This window comes from Narcine bancroftii, chromosome 5 (assembly GCF_036971445.1).
Source record: "Narcine bancroftii isolate sNarBan1 chromosome 5, sNarBan1.hap1, whole genome shotgun sequence".
NCBI lineage: Eukaryota > Metazoa > Chordata > Chondrichthyes > Torpediniformes > Narcinidae > Narcine > Narcine bancroftii.
In genome coordinates, this window is record NC_091473.1 from 172,438,685 (window position 1) to 172,452,985 (window position 14,301).

The window sequence follows — 14,301 nt, forward strand, 5'->3', positions numbered from 1 at the left end:
CTCAATTACTGTGAATTCTGCTCTTGCAATTGTAAGGTTGCCTTTTGGAAGCCTACGAGCCCTAGCATAAACAGGTGGACCAGTTATATCAATATAATGATATACACCATGCCGGAGCTTACTTTCCTGAAAATTAGTCATCAACATTCCCGGGAACTCTTTAAATATCGAGGCGTATGCATTCTGCTGAATCGCCTGAACTCTTACCAGTTAGAAAGAATGACGCATTTTTTTAAAGGGAAAACTTTGGAAGTTAGCCATGTTTATCAGACAGCATTATGTATATCAACCAGGAGACTATGCTCTCTCAAAAATTCCACGCCTTACAGGGGAAAACCTACTGAGGTCACCAGGCATTTCGAGTAGAATACCGCTGAACCTGTATGTATCGTGACCTTCCTCATTCTCAAAGTAGGAATCGTGGTATCATTAACTGCTGAAAGCGGTGGAGTACGTGCACCTTGTGCCAACTCAAACTGTGTTGGGGGAACAATACTTTTTTTTTAAACTTTATTTAAAATTTTATGACATGAATAAAATAAAAATTACATTTAAAGAAATAATAAAAAATAAGATAATAAAAATTAGAATACTACATCATTAAACTACACAAATTAACCCCCCCCCCAATAATTATAACACAACATTGATCATCTAATTTAAAATTAGTCCAACCCTCCCCCCCAAAATAAAGAGTTAACAATGTTGTAAATAAAATAGAAAAAACCCCACTTACAAAAAAAAGGATAAAACTTAATAACAAAAAAATTACTAACAACAAAAAAAAATCAATACTAAAATAATACCCTTAAACATATATTTAAATCAAACATAATACATGTATTTAACAAATGAAATCCACTTTACAACTAAGTTCAAATATTAAAATCATATATCAACCACATATGTGATACAAAAAATCATAATTAATAATACATAAATACAGAATTTCCATTAATACCAAGTTTCCTTTATAATTCATTGAGAGAACAAAAACATCCCTTAGAAAAACAATCAGATAAACTTTTTATTCCCTTCCCCTCCCCTTATATAAAAAAAGAAAAAAAAGAAAAAAGTTCAAACTCTTATAAAATTCTCCATATTCTTCATTTATAACATCTTCAAAATTCTCTATCGAAATTAACTTAATGTTATTAAACTCTTCTCCCTCAATGTATTTGTACTTAATTTTCTTCTTTTTCTTCTTATCACCTTTCCCCTCACCTTCCTCTTCATCTAATTCAACATCCTCAATTTTTGACTTATTATCTTCTGTGACATCATCCTCTTAAAAAAGAAAGAAAAAAGAGAGAAAAAAACCCCAAAAAAAGAAAAAAAGGAGAGAAAAAAAACCTCCTAATTCCCTCTCAATTATAATCAGAAAACAAAGAGTTTAAAAAAATTATTTATTTTAAAAAAATAATTAAAAAAACCTTCACTTCTTAACCCAAAAATTAAAAAGAAAAAAAAAAGGTTGGAGGTCACAACTACCTCCTCCTGTTTAAACCGCCCAAAGGGGTAACTCCCCCAAAATATTGGGTGTGAGATAACTCACAGGTAGCTGATGACTTCTGGAAACTAGTGCCCACCCAGTTCCCTCTCCCAACTCCCATTTCATTAAACTATCATCATTATTTAAACTATTTAAACTCTTCTCAAAATAAAAGATAAAAGATTTATTTTTTTTAAATCAACGTTACCACTTCGGTCACCATTGCTTCCATTTCTTTTAAAAAACTGGATCCCACCTTACATCTCTACTCTCTTTGGAGACCTTGAAGGATGACATCGTTCCTGAAACTGCATGATTGGTAGAGACTGAGCAAAGTCCATAACCTCTTTAGGATTGTCAAAGAACTTTGGCTAATTTCCATCCTAAAAAATCTTCAGTACCGCAGAATACCTGAATGTTGCCTTGTGTCTTTTTTTCCACAACCGTTTTTCCACAGAATTAAATTCGCGTCGTTTAAACTTAATTTCTTGACTCAAATCTTGATAGAAGAAAACAGGATTATTCTGAACCATCAAAGGAGATTTATTTTGCTGGGCATTTCTAATAGCCGTACGTAAAATTGTCTCTCTGTCACAATAGTTTAAACAATGGATCAAAACAGATCTTGGATTCTGTCCTGAAAAAGATTTTCTTCTTAAAACTCTATAAGCACGTTCCAGTATTAAGCCTTCAGGGAATTTATCCTGTCCTAACACTCGTGGAATCCATTCAGTAAAAATTTTTCTTGGATCTGGTCCTTCTATGCCTCTGGCAAACCAACAATTTTCACGTTGTTCCGTCTAGATTGATTCTCCAAATAATCAACCTTTTTTGCTAAATTTTTATTTTGGATCTGCAATGTTTCAATTATTCTATTTTCATCTTGCAGTTGATCCTGTGCATCGACTAAACCTTGATCACACATTTCAAATCTTTCAATGGTTTCAAGCTTAAAAGCTCCATTAATGACTTCCGCCATCGTCTTAATCTTGGAAATAAACAGGTTCACAAAATTAGCTAAGTGACTCGATACAGAATATATCTTATCTTCAAGATCCTTAACAGACATTTCAACAGAAGTAGATTCAGGCATAATGGGGTCTTGCAGTTCCTTAGAGACCACGGGATCTTCTGTCCCTTCCCTTAATTTAGTATCTTTTCTAGCAGTTTGACTTTGTATAAAAATCCCTCTCAAAGTTCCCCCAGCAATGCCAGGAGACTGAAGATCAGGGTTATCTTTAAGCCAAATCTCTTTAATCATCTTCACTGAATCGATGTCTGGAAAAACCGTTGTAATTGAAGATGCATTTTGCAGCGCCACCACTGTAGCAGTCAAATGACAACTCTTTAACTCTCCAGCTGGTGGCGCCCCAGCTGATTCAACTGTCAAAGTCTCAGCAACAACACCCACATTGGCCACCTTGCGAAACACGCACCCGTCCAGCCCCTTGTTCTGAAAGCTGTTGAATGCGACCTTCAGAGAGCCTCACCGGCTTAAAACGAAGCTTCAATGCTGAACTCTGCACGTCCTTATCTGGATCCATTCTACGCTGAGTCCTGGCTTCTTGTAAACAAGTAGGCTCAGACAATTTCGGAAAATGTAGTTTTTTAACAGTCTGTTGATGTTTTCTTTTACCCTTTTTTTTTGCATATAAACCATTAGGCACTAATCCAACACCTTATTATTTATAAACTTTTAAAAGAACTTTAACGGGCACTTAAAGACAAAACAATAAATCAGAGTCAGGAGAGGTCTGGAAGGCACGTCTGTTCCCTACACCATCTTGCCACGCCCCAGGGGAACAATACTGAACTCAGCCCCTGTATCTATCAAATAATCCACCCCCCAAAATCACGTCATGTAAATAAAGTAGACCTTGTTCCGTGCCAACCGCTGAGGTCACAAACGGCAGTTGGCAGGTCCATTTCCCTGATGTGGTGGTGGACCTTGGTAAGTGCAAGGTCTCTTTCATCTATAGGCAAAGCGACCCCATCGGTGATGATAAAAACAGTATCCAGAACTTTTGTTTCCTTGATCAGGACGTGGTCTCTGTACTGCCACACATGCCAGTGGTCTTGGCATTTCAGGGGGCTCGGACAACTCAGGCTGCACCTGCAATCTTTTAGCCTGTGGAAGGCCATAAAGTCAGTCGGCTTCTCTTGCTACCAAATGCAGCTCTGCAAAACTCATGTGCGCCACTCCCGCCACCACATGCACTGGTAATTTCGATAAAAACAGTGCCTCGCAAAGAAAGCAATCCGTATGGCCTGCGGCTAGTGATACCAGCTCTTGCATTAACTGGGATGGACTATGGTTCCCCCAGTTCTTGCATATTCAAAATCCTTAAAGCCCGTTCATGACGAGAAAGCTCAAATGTTTCCAGCAAAAAATTCCAGAATTTAGTATACTTCTGGTCCACTGGTGGGTTATTGATGAATTAACTCACCCTTGCTGCAGTCGCAGTGTCTAATGCACTCACAACGTGCCAATATCTTGTGTCCTCAAATGTAACATTCCGAAGCACAATATGGCTGATCCAACCAGAATGGAGGCAGGCGAACTGGTACTGCATTAATTACTACCGGTGCTGCAGTCAGCAAGGCTGCGTCGACCTCCACCTTCAAAGTCGTCAGTTGCTCATTCATGTCCGACATGTGGGACTCAGTGTAGCTGAGGCCCGTCGGGGTCACCAAATTATGTAGTGGTCTATCTGACAGCACCTCCTTACGCAAGTGGCAATAAATGACACTGGAGACAGTAGAGTCAGGAATCAGTCCCTTTATTGTGCTTAACCACAGTTTTTCTAGTTCCCTCTGTGCGTTTCACGCTGAGCCTTCTGGGATGTGGTAGTGACATCACTTTCTAGCCTTGAAAAAGTGGGGCTCTTATTCGCGCGCTTTTCCTAATTGCTGGTGCCTGGTTTGTAGCTGGAGGACTGGGGCGTCGTTGGAGGCGATGCGCTCAGGTAATGCGCTTGTTAAATTGCTGTGGCTGCGCGCGATTCTGTTGTTGGCGTGGGGCTCCCGCTACACTCTCCTTATATTCTTCAAGCACCTCATCTATTCCGTGCTGTCTATACCTGTTGTAGACTTCCCTCTTCCCAATATCCTTTGAAAACCAAGGTTCACTATTTTTTTTATCCTTTCCTTTAATCCTCACAGGGACATTCCGACTCTGTTCCCTCAAAATTTCCCCTTTGAATATCCTCCATTTATCAGTTACATCCTTCCCTGAAAATAAATGACCCCAATCCACCTCCTCTAAATCCTTTCACATCTCTTTAAAATTAGCCTTGTTCCAATCAAGAATCTCAACCTTAGGCCCATTATTAACCTAAAACTAATAGTATTATGATCATTAGACCCAATGTGTTCCCCAGCACAAACCTCTGTCACCTGACCTATGTCATTCCCTAATAGTTGATCCAATACTGCCTGCTCTCTCGTCAATTCTTCTATGTATTGATTTAGAAAACTTTCCTGAACACATTTGACAAACTCCAACCTATCCAGCCCTTTTACAGTATGGGCTTCCCAGTCAATGTGTGGAAAGTTATAATCTCCTATAATCACCACCGTATCTTTATTACACATCTATGCTATCTCTTTAAAATTTGCTCCTCTAATTCCATCTGTCAATTACATCCCTATAAGTGTTTTCATGCCTTTCCCATTGCTCACTTCCACCCAAATAGCCTCACTGGATGAGCCCTCCAATCTATTCTGCCATAGCACCACTGTAATGTTTTCTCTACCAAGCAATGCATCTCCTCCATCTTTTACCTCCCTGTTCTATCACGCCTAAAACAACAGAATCCTGGAATATTTCGCTGCCAATCATGCCCCTCCTGCAACCAAGTTTCACTGATGGCTACAATATCATATTTCCATGTGTCAATCCATGCTCTAAGCTCATCCCCCTTTCTTACAATACTTGTTGCATTTGAAATATATACATTTGAGAGGATGTCCCCCACATACACCCCTTTGATTACTATCTACTTTTACCTCCCTGCCCCCCCCCACCCAAACCTTCATTAAGTTTAACATTTTGGTTCCTCTCTCCTTTCAAATCTAGGTGTTCTTCTACCCTATTCCCTGCACTATTCTGATTCCCACCCCCTGCCAAACTCGTTTAAACCCTCCCCAACAGCTCTAGCAAACTGCCCAACAGGATATTGAACCCCCACCAGTTCAAGTGCAACTTGTCTCTTTTGTACAGGACAGACCTTCCCTGGACAAGATCCCAATGATCCACAAATATGAACCCCTGACCCCTGCACCAACTCTTTAGCCACACATTCATTCCTGCTCCTACCCTCTCTAGTGTGTGGCATGGGCAGCAATCCCAAGATTACCACCCTTGAGGTCCTGCTTTTTAACTTCTTTCCTAACTCCATATATTCTTTCTTCAGGACCTCATCCCCACTTCTGTCTATGTCATTGGTCCACAGGTGGACCATGACATCTGGTTGCTCACTCTTCCCCTCCAGAGGTAACATGACAACTGGGAGCCCCGATCTTCTCCAACAAAACTCCTATCTGCTCCCCTAACCAGTGAGTTCCCAATTACAAGAGCTTTCCTCTTTCCCCCCTTCCCTTCTGATCCGAGGGGTCATCCCCTGTGCCAGAGACCTGACCACTGCGACTTGTCCCTGGTAAGTCGTTCTCCCCAACAGTATCTAAAACAGCATACTTATATTGAGGGGAATGGCCGCAGGGGTACTCTGCACTGTCTTTCTCCCTCCCTTCCCTTGTTTGCGAGAGAGATAGAATTTAAGAGCAGGGAGTTTATGCTGCAACTCCACAAGGTACTGGTGAGACCATATCTAGAGTACTGCAAGCAGTTCAGGTCTCCTTACTTGAGACTGGACACAGTGCAGAGGGGGTTTGCCATGTTGATTCCACAGATAAAGGGGTTAGCCTATGAGGAGAGATTGAGTCTTCTGGGACTGCACTCGCTGGAATTTAGAAGAATGAGGAGAATTTATAGAAACATATAAAATTCTGAAAGGCATAAATAAGATAGAGGTAGGTACATGATTTCCATTGCTGGGGGAGACAGCCTCAAGATCCAGGGTAGTAGATTTAGGACAGAGATGAGGAGGAACTGCTTTTCCCAGAGGGCGGTGAATCTGTAGAATTTGCAGTGGAGGCCACCTCAGTACATATATTTAAGACAAGGTTGGATAAATTTTTACATAGTAAAGGGAAAGGGCAAGTAGGTGGAGATAAGTTTATCATCAGATCAGCCATGATCTCATTGAATGGTGAAGGAGGCTTGATGAGCCAGACGGCCGACAACTGCTCCTATTCCTTATCTTCTTGTTCAGGAAAGACACTAACCCCTGCAGGTTAGGTATAGAAAAGCCATTCACAAAGGGCACCGCACGGCCACCCTGGGGGCCACAGCGCATTTAAGGGGGCTCATGGACTGAAATCATAAAATGATTTTTAAGTAGTCAGTAGAAGTACAGAAGAAACCAACTAAACTTGACTACTTCACAGGGACGGGGGCCCATAAACTGAGCGAGACCTAAGGGGGCCACAGCCAAAGAATGGCTGATTAGAATATAGATCCTTGAGTAAGTATGCTTTGTCTTTCAACATCACAAATGATCTGGTAATTCAGCCCAAGTTTCCTATCTGATATCATTTTCTTTCATTCTCTTCGTGCCCATAAATCTGTCAACCTCCACAGTCGTCAAAGATAAAGTGTTCAGTCCTCTGGGTGTTTCTTCTCAGTCTAAAAGAACCAGTCCTTTTTCCAGAAAAAAACACCCTCTACTTCGAGAAACTGCAACCAAAGAATCGTGTATGTTCCATTGAGATCATTCATCAGTCTTTTAAACAGCAAGCTATTTTTTTCAATCTTCCTTCATAAATTAAACCCATTATCTCAGAAATGAATGAAGCAGTTCCATGTCTTTCACTTACCCCAGCTCAGAAGAACCAAATTCAGCTCCAACAAATAAGCTCCTCTGTCATTCAGGCATCAACCCAATACAAGTTGTCCTCACCAATGGTATCCAGTGGCAGCTATGACCTGGCCATTTGCCATTCCATATCTTCAAGCCACTGAAAAACAAGCTCCACTGCAAAAAAAATAAAAACAGGAAATGATGTAGCCCCATGTAACAAAAGGACTTGGATCTAAAATGACAATAATTTCTCCTTTTATCATTGCTAACCTGCTGCATCTGCAGGTTTTTGGACTCTCACTTGAGAAGAATGTTGGACTGTTTTGATAATCCATCCCAAAAAAGAGTTCACGGATAAAGAAAATGATCCATTCATCACTCGCCATCCAGACACTCTGCTCTCTGGTTTGGAAGGCTGGAAGCTTGTTCACGAGCATCAAGTTATTACAAAGTTAAAACACAAAAGCTTTTGCTGAACATGGCTGCATGAAGATGAGACTCTCTTAACTGGCTGGGTCAAAACAAATGGAATTAAAAAGGAGTGTGGGAAACGGAAACTTGGTGAATTAAAAAAGGAGGACAAGGAATTAACTGTTCCGTAAGCTTAAAAGGAGTGTGGAAAATGGACTCAGTAAGAAAAAAGTGTGGGAAATTGAGGGCCAATGAGTTCTAAGAAGCATGGGAAAACCACTCTGCTGTTTAAACAACTATTTGGTTTAAACAAAGGACTGCATTTTTAAAAAAAAATGGTTGTCAGCGTATGTAATTTAATAATGGTAGTATTTTAATTCTGGATGTTGAGTTAATATAATAAATAGAGGCTGGGCAGGGTCGCCCAGAGCCATGGACTACATGTGGCTGCATCCCACTGGAAACCTGAGCTGCTTCACACATCATGGACCTCACAGATGCTGAAAGTGTCATCAGCTGAAGGAGCTCAAGGTTTGGATTTTGGAGCCTGAGCAACAGTTGATGGCACCAATCATGAGGCTGAGGTTCATGGAATGGGGAGAGATATAGGAGTTGAAACCCCAGGCAAGTTCCAGACTTGGCTACTAAGAAGGGCTAGAGGAGATAATAGCAATGTGAAGGAGGCAAGGCAGGGGATCATTGTCCCAAATGTAACTTTATGGCTTATGGCATCCATGCACCAAGGAATTGGGATGGAGAAGGAAAGATCTGATTGATCAATTAGACTAATTTTACAATAAGTTGTAAGGTAGGCTATAGATAAATGCAACTACATTCTGGGTGTAATAGAATGGAAGGAGAGGGAAATATTAATACAGGGAGACACATGCAGTGATTCATATGAGGAATTCAAAAGGCATAAATAGTCCCATAACAAACTGATTTTGGGAGGATTTATGAGAAATACATCTGGTCCAGCACCAAAACCTTTTCAGAAGCGTGGCCCTTAAGGGAGAGTGGTATGCATATTAATGAAATGAAACAAACCCAGAGGACTATTAGGATCAGACCGTGTTGGAGCAAATGGCTTTGTGAAAATATTTTATCCATCAATGCTTCTAGAAGGGGTGTGAACGTCTGTGCTCTGCTGAACTGGCAAGGGAAGAGGTGTATAGGTCTGGGAGGATAATGCAGGAAAGGGAGCATATTGACCTGGAGATAATAGCAGAAAAACCTGTTGAGGTCCTCACAAGCTGGAGAGGGCTGTGTTTGCTTGGAGTAAACCTGACCGTAGACTCCACAGAGGCAATGGAATTACCCGAAAAAAAGTCAGAGGGAATCTTACAGTTTCTCATGAATGACTGGGTTTTATGACTTTTGGCAAACCATGCATGTTCAGCAGATGGTATGTTAAAAATACATACGAATGACTAAAAATGATGATTGTTAAGAATCATATTTAGATTACTGTGTACAGTTCTGGTTGCTGTAATATAGGAAGGGTGAGAGTGTAGAGGGGATACACCAGGATGTTGCCTGGAATAGTGGACTGTAGTTATATGGAGAGATTGGATTGAATAGGATGATTAGTTCTCATAGGAACCAAAGGGTGACTTTATAAAAGTTTATAACATTATGAGGGACATAAGGAGAGCAAGACAGGGGAGTCTATCACTTGACAGCACAGATTTAAGGTAAGGGGAGAGAAATTTAAAGGAATTTTGAAGGTTAACTATTTCATATAGAGAGTGCTGAACATTTGGAACAAGCTACTGGAGAAGGTGTAGACAGAAACAATTACATGTCTATGTAGCATTTGGCCAAGTTCTTATCTAGGAAGTGCATAGAGAAAAATGGGGCTGTAGTGCTGTGTATAAGCCTGCCCTCTGCTGGACATCATGGCACCCAAGTCATGATGTTACCCCTCCGTAACCATGTTAGTCGATGATATTAAAGAATGAGAAAGCACTATGTCTCCAAGTCCTAATTGCGTAAGTGCATACACAACGGTGGCGATGAGGAATGAAATGTACCTTATGCATGGTCCATGCACCAACCAGGGGAAGGAAGCAAAAGGATAAAGGTAAAAGGTGACTACCTAACGAGCTCCACGAGTTCCTGCCAAAAGATCAAAGTGAAAGCGCGCCAAGATGGCGAATGGAAAGTTTGGAGAATTCAACGAAGGAGATGAAAGTTGAGCTAATTACATAGAATGGTTTAACCACTACTGCGTAGCCCATAATATTAAAGAAGCCCTGGTAAACCAAAAATGTTACTTCTTCCTCAGTATATTAGGCAGCAAAACTTTTGATCTCCTTAAAACCTTGCTGTCCCCAGAGGACCCAGGGAAAGACATACGCCAATTTATGCACAGTACTGGGGAACCTCTGAAGCCCCAGACCACCATTTATGGCAGAGATCCAATGATTCTATGAAAGGAAACAAATGCCAGGGGAGGCAGTAAGTGAATGCCTGGCAGCGTTGCATAAACTGTCCAAGCACTGTCACTTCAAACAGTTTCTGACCCAAACACTTCGAGACAGACTGGTGATGGGGTTGGCAGATCACCAGGCAAAGCAGAAATGACTGGCAATGGATGACAAAGTAACTCTCGAGATCGCTTATAGAACTGCCTGCAGCTCAGCGATGGCAGATAAAAATTTGGATGTGGGCCAACAAGACCTTCTGGTCACGAGATTTTCCTGCCAACAGTGGGAAGTACAACCATCGCCCAGAAAACCGTTTCTTCAAAAATTCCAAATGCCACCGCTGCAATAAAAAAAGGACATATTAAAGCGAGATGACCAATTAAAGAAACAGTAAAAAGCAGGTGAACTTCAAATTGTGATAAGCGCCCAGTTGAAGTCAAAGCACTGGCAGAGAGAGAGAGTGAGAGAGCAGCCCTAGCAATGAGCATAGCAACAGCTCTGAAGACAAAACAACAGCTGCAATCTTGCACATCCAAGATACACGAGAAAAGCGCAGCAATTTATGTTCAGCTGAAACTAAAGAATGAACCTCTGAAAATGGAGCTCCACACAGGCGCTGAAATGTCCCTAATGTCATTACATTTAAAGCAACACTTGCTACCACACCTTCCAGTGAAAACAACTGGAGTAATACTGAGATCTGTTATGGGAGACAAAATCAAAGTATTTGGAAAATGTTCAGTCGAGGTACAATACAAGCAACAACAACCAAAACCATCATCTCTCTACATCATAGATACCCAGGGACCAACACTTTTCAGAAGAAACTGGCTACAACACATTCCCCTAGACTGGCTGGAAATTGGTTCAATACTAAATGTAAACCATGAAGGCAACACTCAGCCAGAACTCAACCAAATCCTCAACGACCATGCTGTGGTTTTCCATCAAGGGGTTCAAGCCAAACTGCAATTAAAAGAGAATGTGGAACCAAAGTTCATCAAAGCCAGAACAGTTTCATTTGCAATGAAAGGAAAACTTGAAGGTGAATTAAATAGACTAAAAGATTAATGCATATTAAAACCAATAGAATATGGTGATTGGGCAGTGCCCATTGTACCCGTACAGAAAGCAAATGGTGAGATTCGCATTTGCATGGATAGGATTTTCCACTGAGAGTGGGAGAGATTCAAACAAGAGGGCTCGGATTGAGAGTAAAAGGGGAAAAGTTTAAGAGAAACATGAGGGGGAATTTCTTCACACAGAGGGTGGTGGGGGTATGGAATGAACATCTGGCAAAGGTGGTAGAAGCGAGATCGATGTTAATATTCAAGGAAAAATTGGATAGGTATATGGACAGGAGAGGTATGGGGGGGTATGGTCTGAATGGGACTAGGTGGGAGAAGTTGTTCAGAATGCACTAGAAGGGCCAAACTGACCTGTTCCTGCGCTTTAATTGGTTATAGAGTTAAATCAACAAGTAGCAGCATTAATTTGTGGGTGTTTGTGAGAACTTGATGTGCTCTTATATTTCCAGTAAATGTTTAAACTCTTCTAAGGTGACAAAAAGAGCTATGTAAATGCATATCTTTTTGTTTGTAATTTTTGTGTCTTTTTACTTTTAGTATTCTTTTCTCTCTATAACCTGAATCTAAAGTTTGTTTAGACATAATCTGATGTTTATATTGTTTTGATATCTGGCAAATTTAGACCTGATAGTGTACTTCATATTGATTCTACATGAATTTGTCATCAGGAACAATTAAGATTGTTTGGTTACACTGATCAACATTACATTCATGAATGAAGAATCCGAGATATGTCCTGGTGGAGAAAGTAGCACACAACTGAGACAACATATTCATAAAATGTGGGAGAGAAGATATTATTTCGCTCTGGAAACAGTGAAGTAAACTAAGGAGCGCAAATTACAACTCCCAAAGAGATATAGGAATGAATAATGTCGCTACCTGCTGCAGAAAACACTGCTAATCAACTGGAAGCAGGTCAGGAATCAGCTCCAGAACAAGAAGGCTAGTTGGTGACAAAAGCAGAGAAAGTGTTTTGCAGGCAGTCAGATTGTGCAGCATTGATGCTGATTCTGCTTATGGTTTTGTCCCATTCGACCTAAAAAATATACCATACTACCTGTGTAGATATGTTGGTCATGCTATCACATACAGGCAGCAGTCAAATCCAATGATACCATAGTCAGATAAAAGTCAATCCTTGTACTCCAGTTCAGAGTACAGACAGGTCTAATTGTACCAGTTATCTGTAACAAACGGTTTAGTTGACATTTTATACTACACAAGCAGTTATCAGTTGACTCCAATTATGTGATTAGATTACAGTCAATTTTAAATTCATCACACACTCAGTGTGGTTAGCTCCCAGCACACAAATGAATGTTGAGTCCAAATGTGTCATACAATCAAAATCAATGAGCTTCAGATGCACGGTACAGTTATCAGCTACATTGAAGCAAATCAGACAACAGTTGACTCTGAGTATTGTTACGGAGTCCTCTGTAACCAGCAGCAATAGATATGCACCACAACACAGGGTTACTTCAACAAAAGTTGTTTTTAATTATATTTGAACAAGAAAATAGAATTGAACTTTAACTTATTACTTAACCTATTTACTTAACCTACCTAACTACTTAATCCCCCCCCCTCCAACACTAAGTGCAGGTGTGTGTAATGTATATTTAAGGTTAGAAAAGTTCTTTGGTTCACAGTCCAATCTCACTGGTTGCAGGCAATTCTTGTATGTACACAGACGTTAGCATTAATAAAGTTCACCACTCTTTGGTGCTTAACAGGCAAATGATTATCACTCAGAAGGTGGTTTTCAGAGAGAGATTCCTTTTCCAGGACATCCGCAACTGATTCCTTCTCAATCAGTCTTGTTGACGAATCTTGCCCCCTTCAGGATTCTCCAGATGATCCTCTTTCTTTCAGGTCACCTTTCAGACAGCCAGTCTTCTCCTTTGACCAGGCAGCCTTCCAAAGTTTGCCAGCCTGTCCTTCTGGAACTGATTTCTGTCTCCTCTCTCTCTGTTTCACTCTCTCCCTCTCTGAGAGCAAAACTCTTCTCCCCTGCCTGCAAAGATCACATGCTCTCCTAGGCAAGCTGCTGTCGATATTTTGTTGCCTCCTGCAAAAAAGCATTCTGCAAAAGTCCTGCAAATATTCTGTGTTTTAAAATGTGTGTGTACAAGCTGCTCTATCAATTCCTCCCAAATCACCTCTAAATACTCTGTCACAGTATATTACCCAATCAAGCTACAGTTGACCTCAAGTATATCACACAATTATCTTTTGACACCAAGTATACCTTACAGATTACAGTTCACATTAAATATTTTACATCAGACTACTGTCTATGAAATTACAATACAGACTGCAGGCAAAATGACAGATATTTCACACATATGACATACAACTCCCAAAATGGGCCACATGAATTATAGGAGACATCAAATGTTCTACACACATCATGGTTGACTATTTCAAATATGCTATGCAGGCTACACTTAAACATAAAATATATCACACAATCAAATTAGAATGCAACAGATAGACTACAGTTGACACCAATTCTGAATACAAATCAAACTAACTACGGTTGCTGCAATTATTCTACACTGACAAAATATTCATCCAAGTATGTCATTTTCGAGTATACCACAAAAGTGTGTGTGTGTGTGTGTGTGTGTGTGTGTGTATAGTGTGTGTGTATATAGTGTGTGTGTGTGTGTGTGTGTGTGTGTATATAGTGTGTGTATATAGTGTGTGTGTGTGTGTGTGTGTATAGTGTGTGTGTATAGTGTGTGTGTATATAGTGTGTGTGTGTGTGTGTGTGTGTGTGCACACGCACACACTCACACATCATCAGTATAGCCAATATACTTATATCACACTGTTCATGAATTTAAATATACCTCATAATCAGACAATTCGATCACAGTCAACTCAAAATACACCACACAATCTATTACAAACTATTTCCAAGCACAGCACACTATCAGGCTGCAGTCAAG

At 40.4% G+C, this 14,301-nt stretch overlaps 1 long non-coding RNA gene across 1 annotated transcript in view; it reads right to left on the reverse strand.

Annotated features, from left to right (window-relative positions):
- Positions 1-951: 951 nt before the first annotated feature.
- Positions 952-14,301, reverse strand: part of LOC138764202 (uncharacterized) — a 66,329-nt gene continuing 52,979 nt past the window's right edge. The window contains exons 5-6 of the long non-coding RNA XR_011358064.1: positions 7,430-7,587; positions 952-2,480 (exon numbers count right to left, since the gene is read on the reverse strand). This is a non-coding gene — a long non-coding RNA (uncharacterized lncRNA). The remainder of the gene's footprint in view (positions 2,481-7,429; positions 7,588-14,301) is intronic.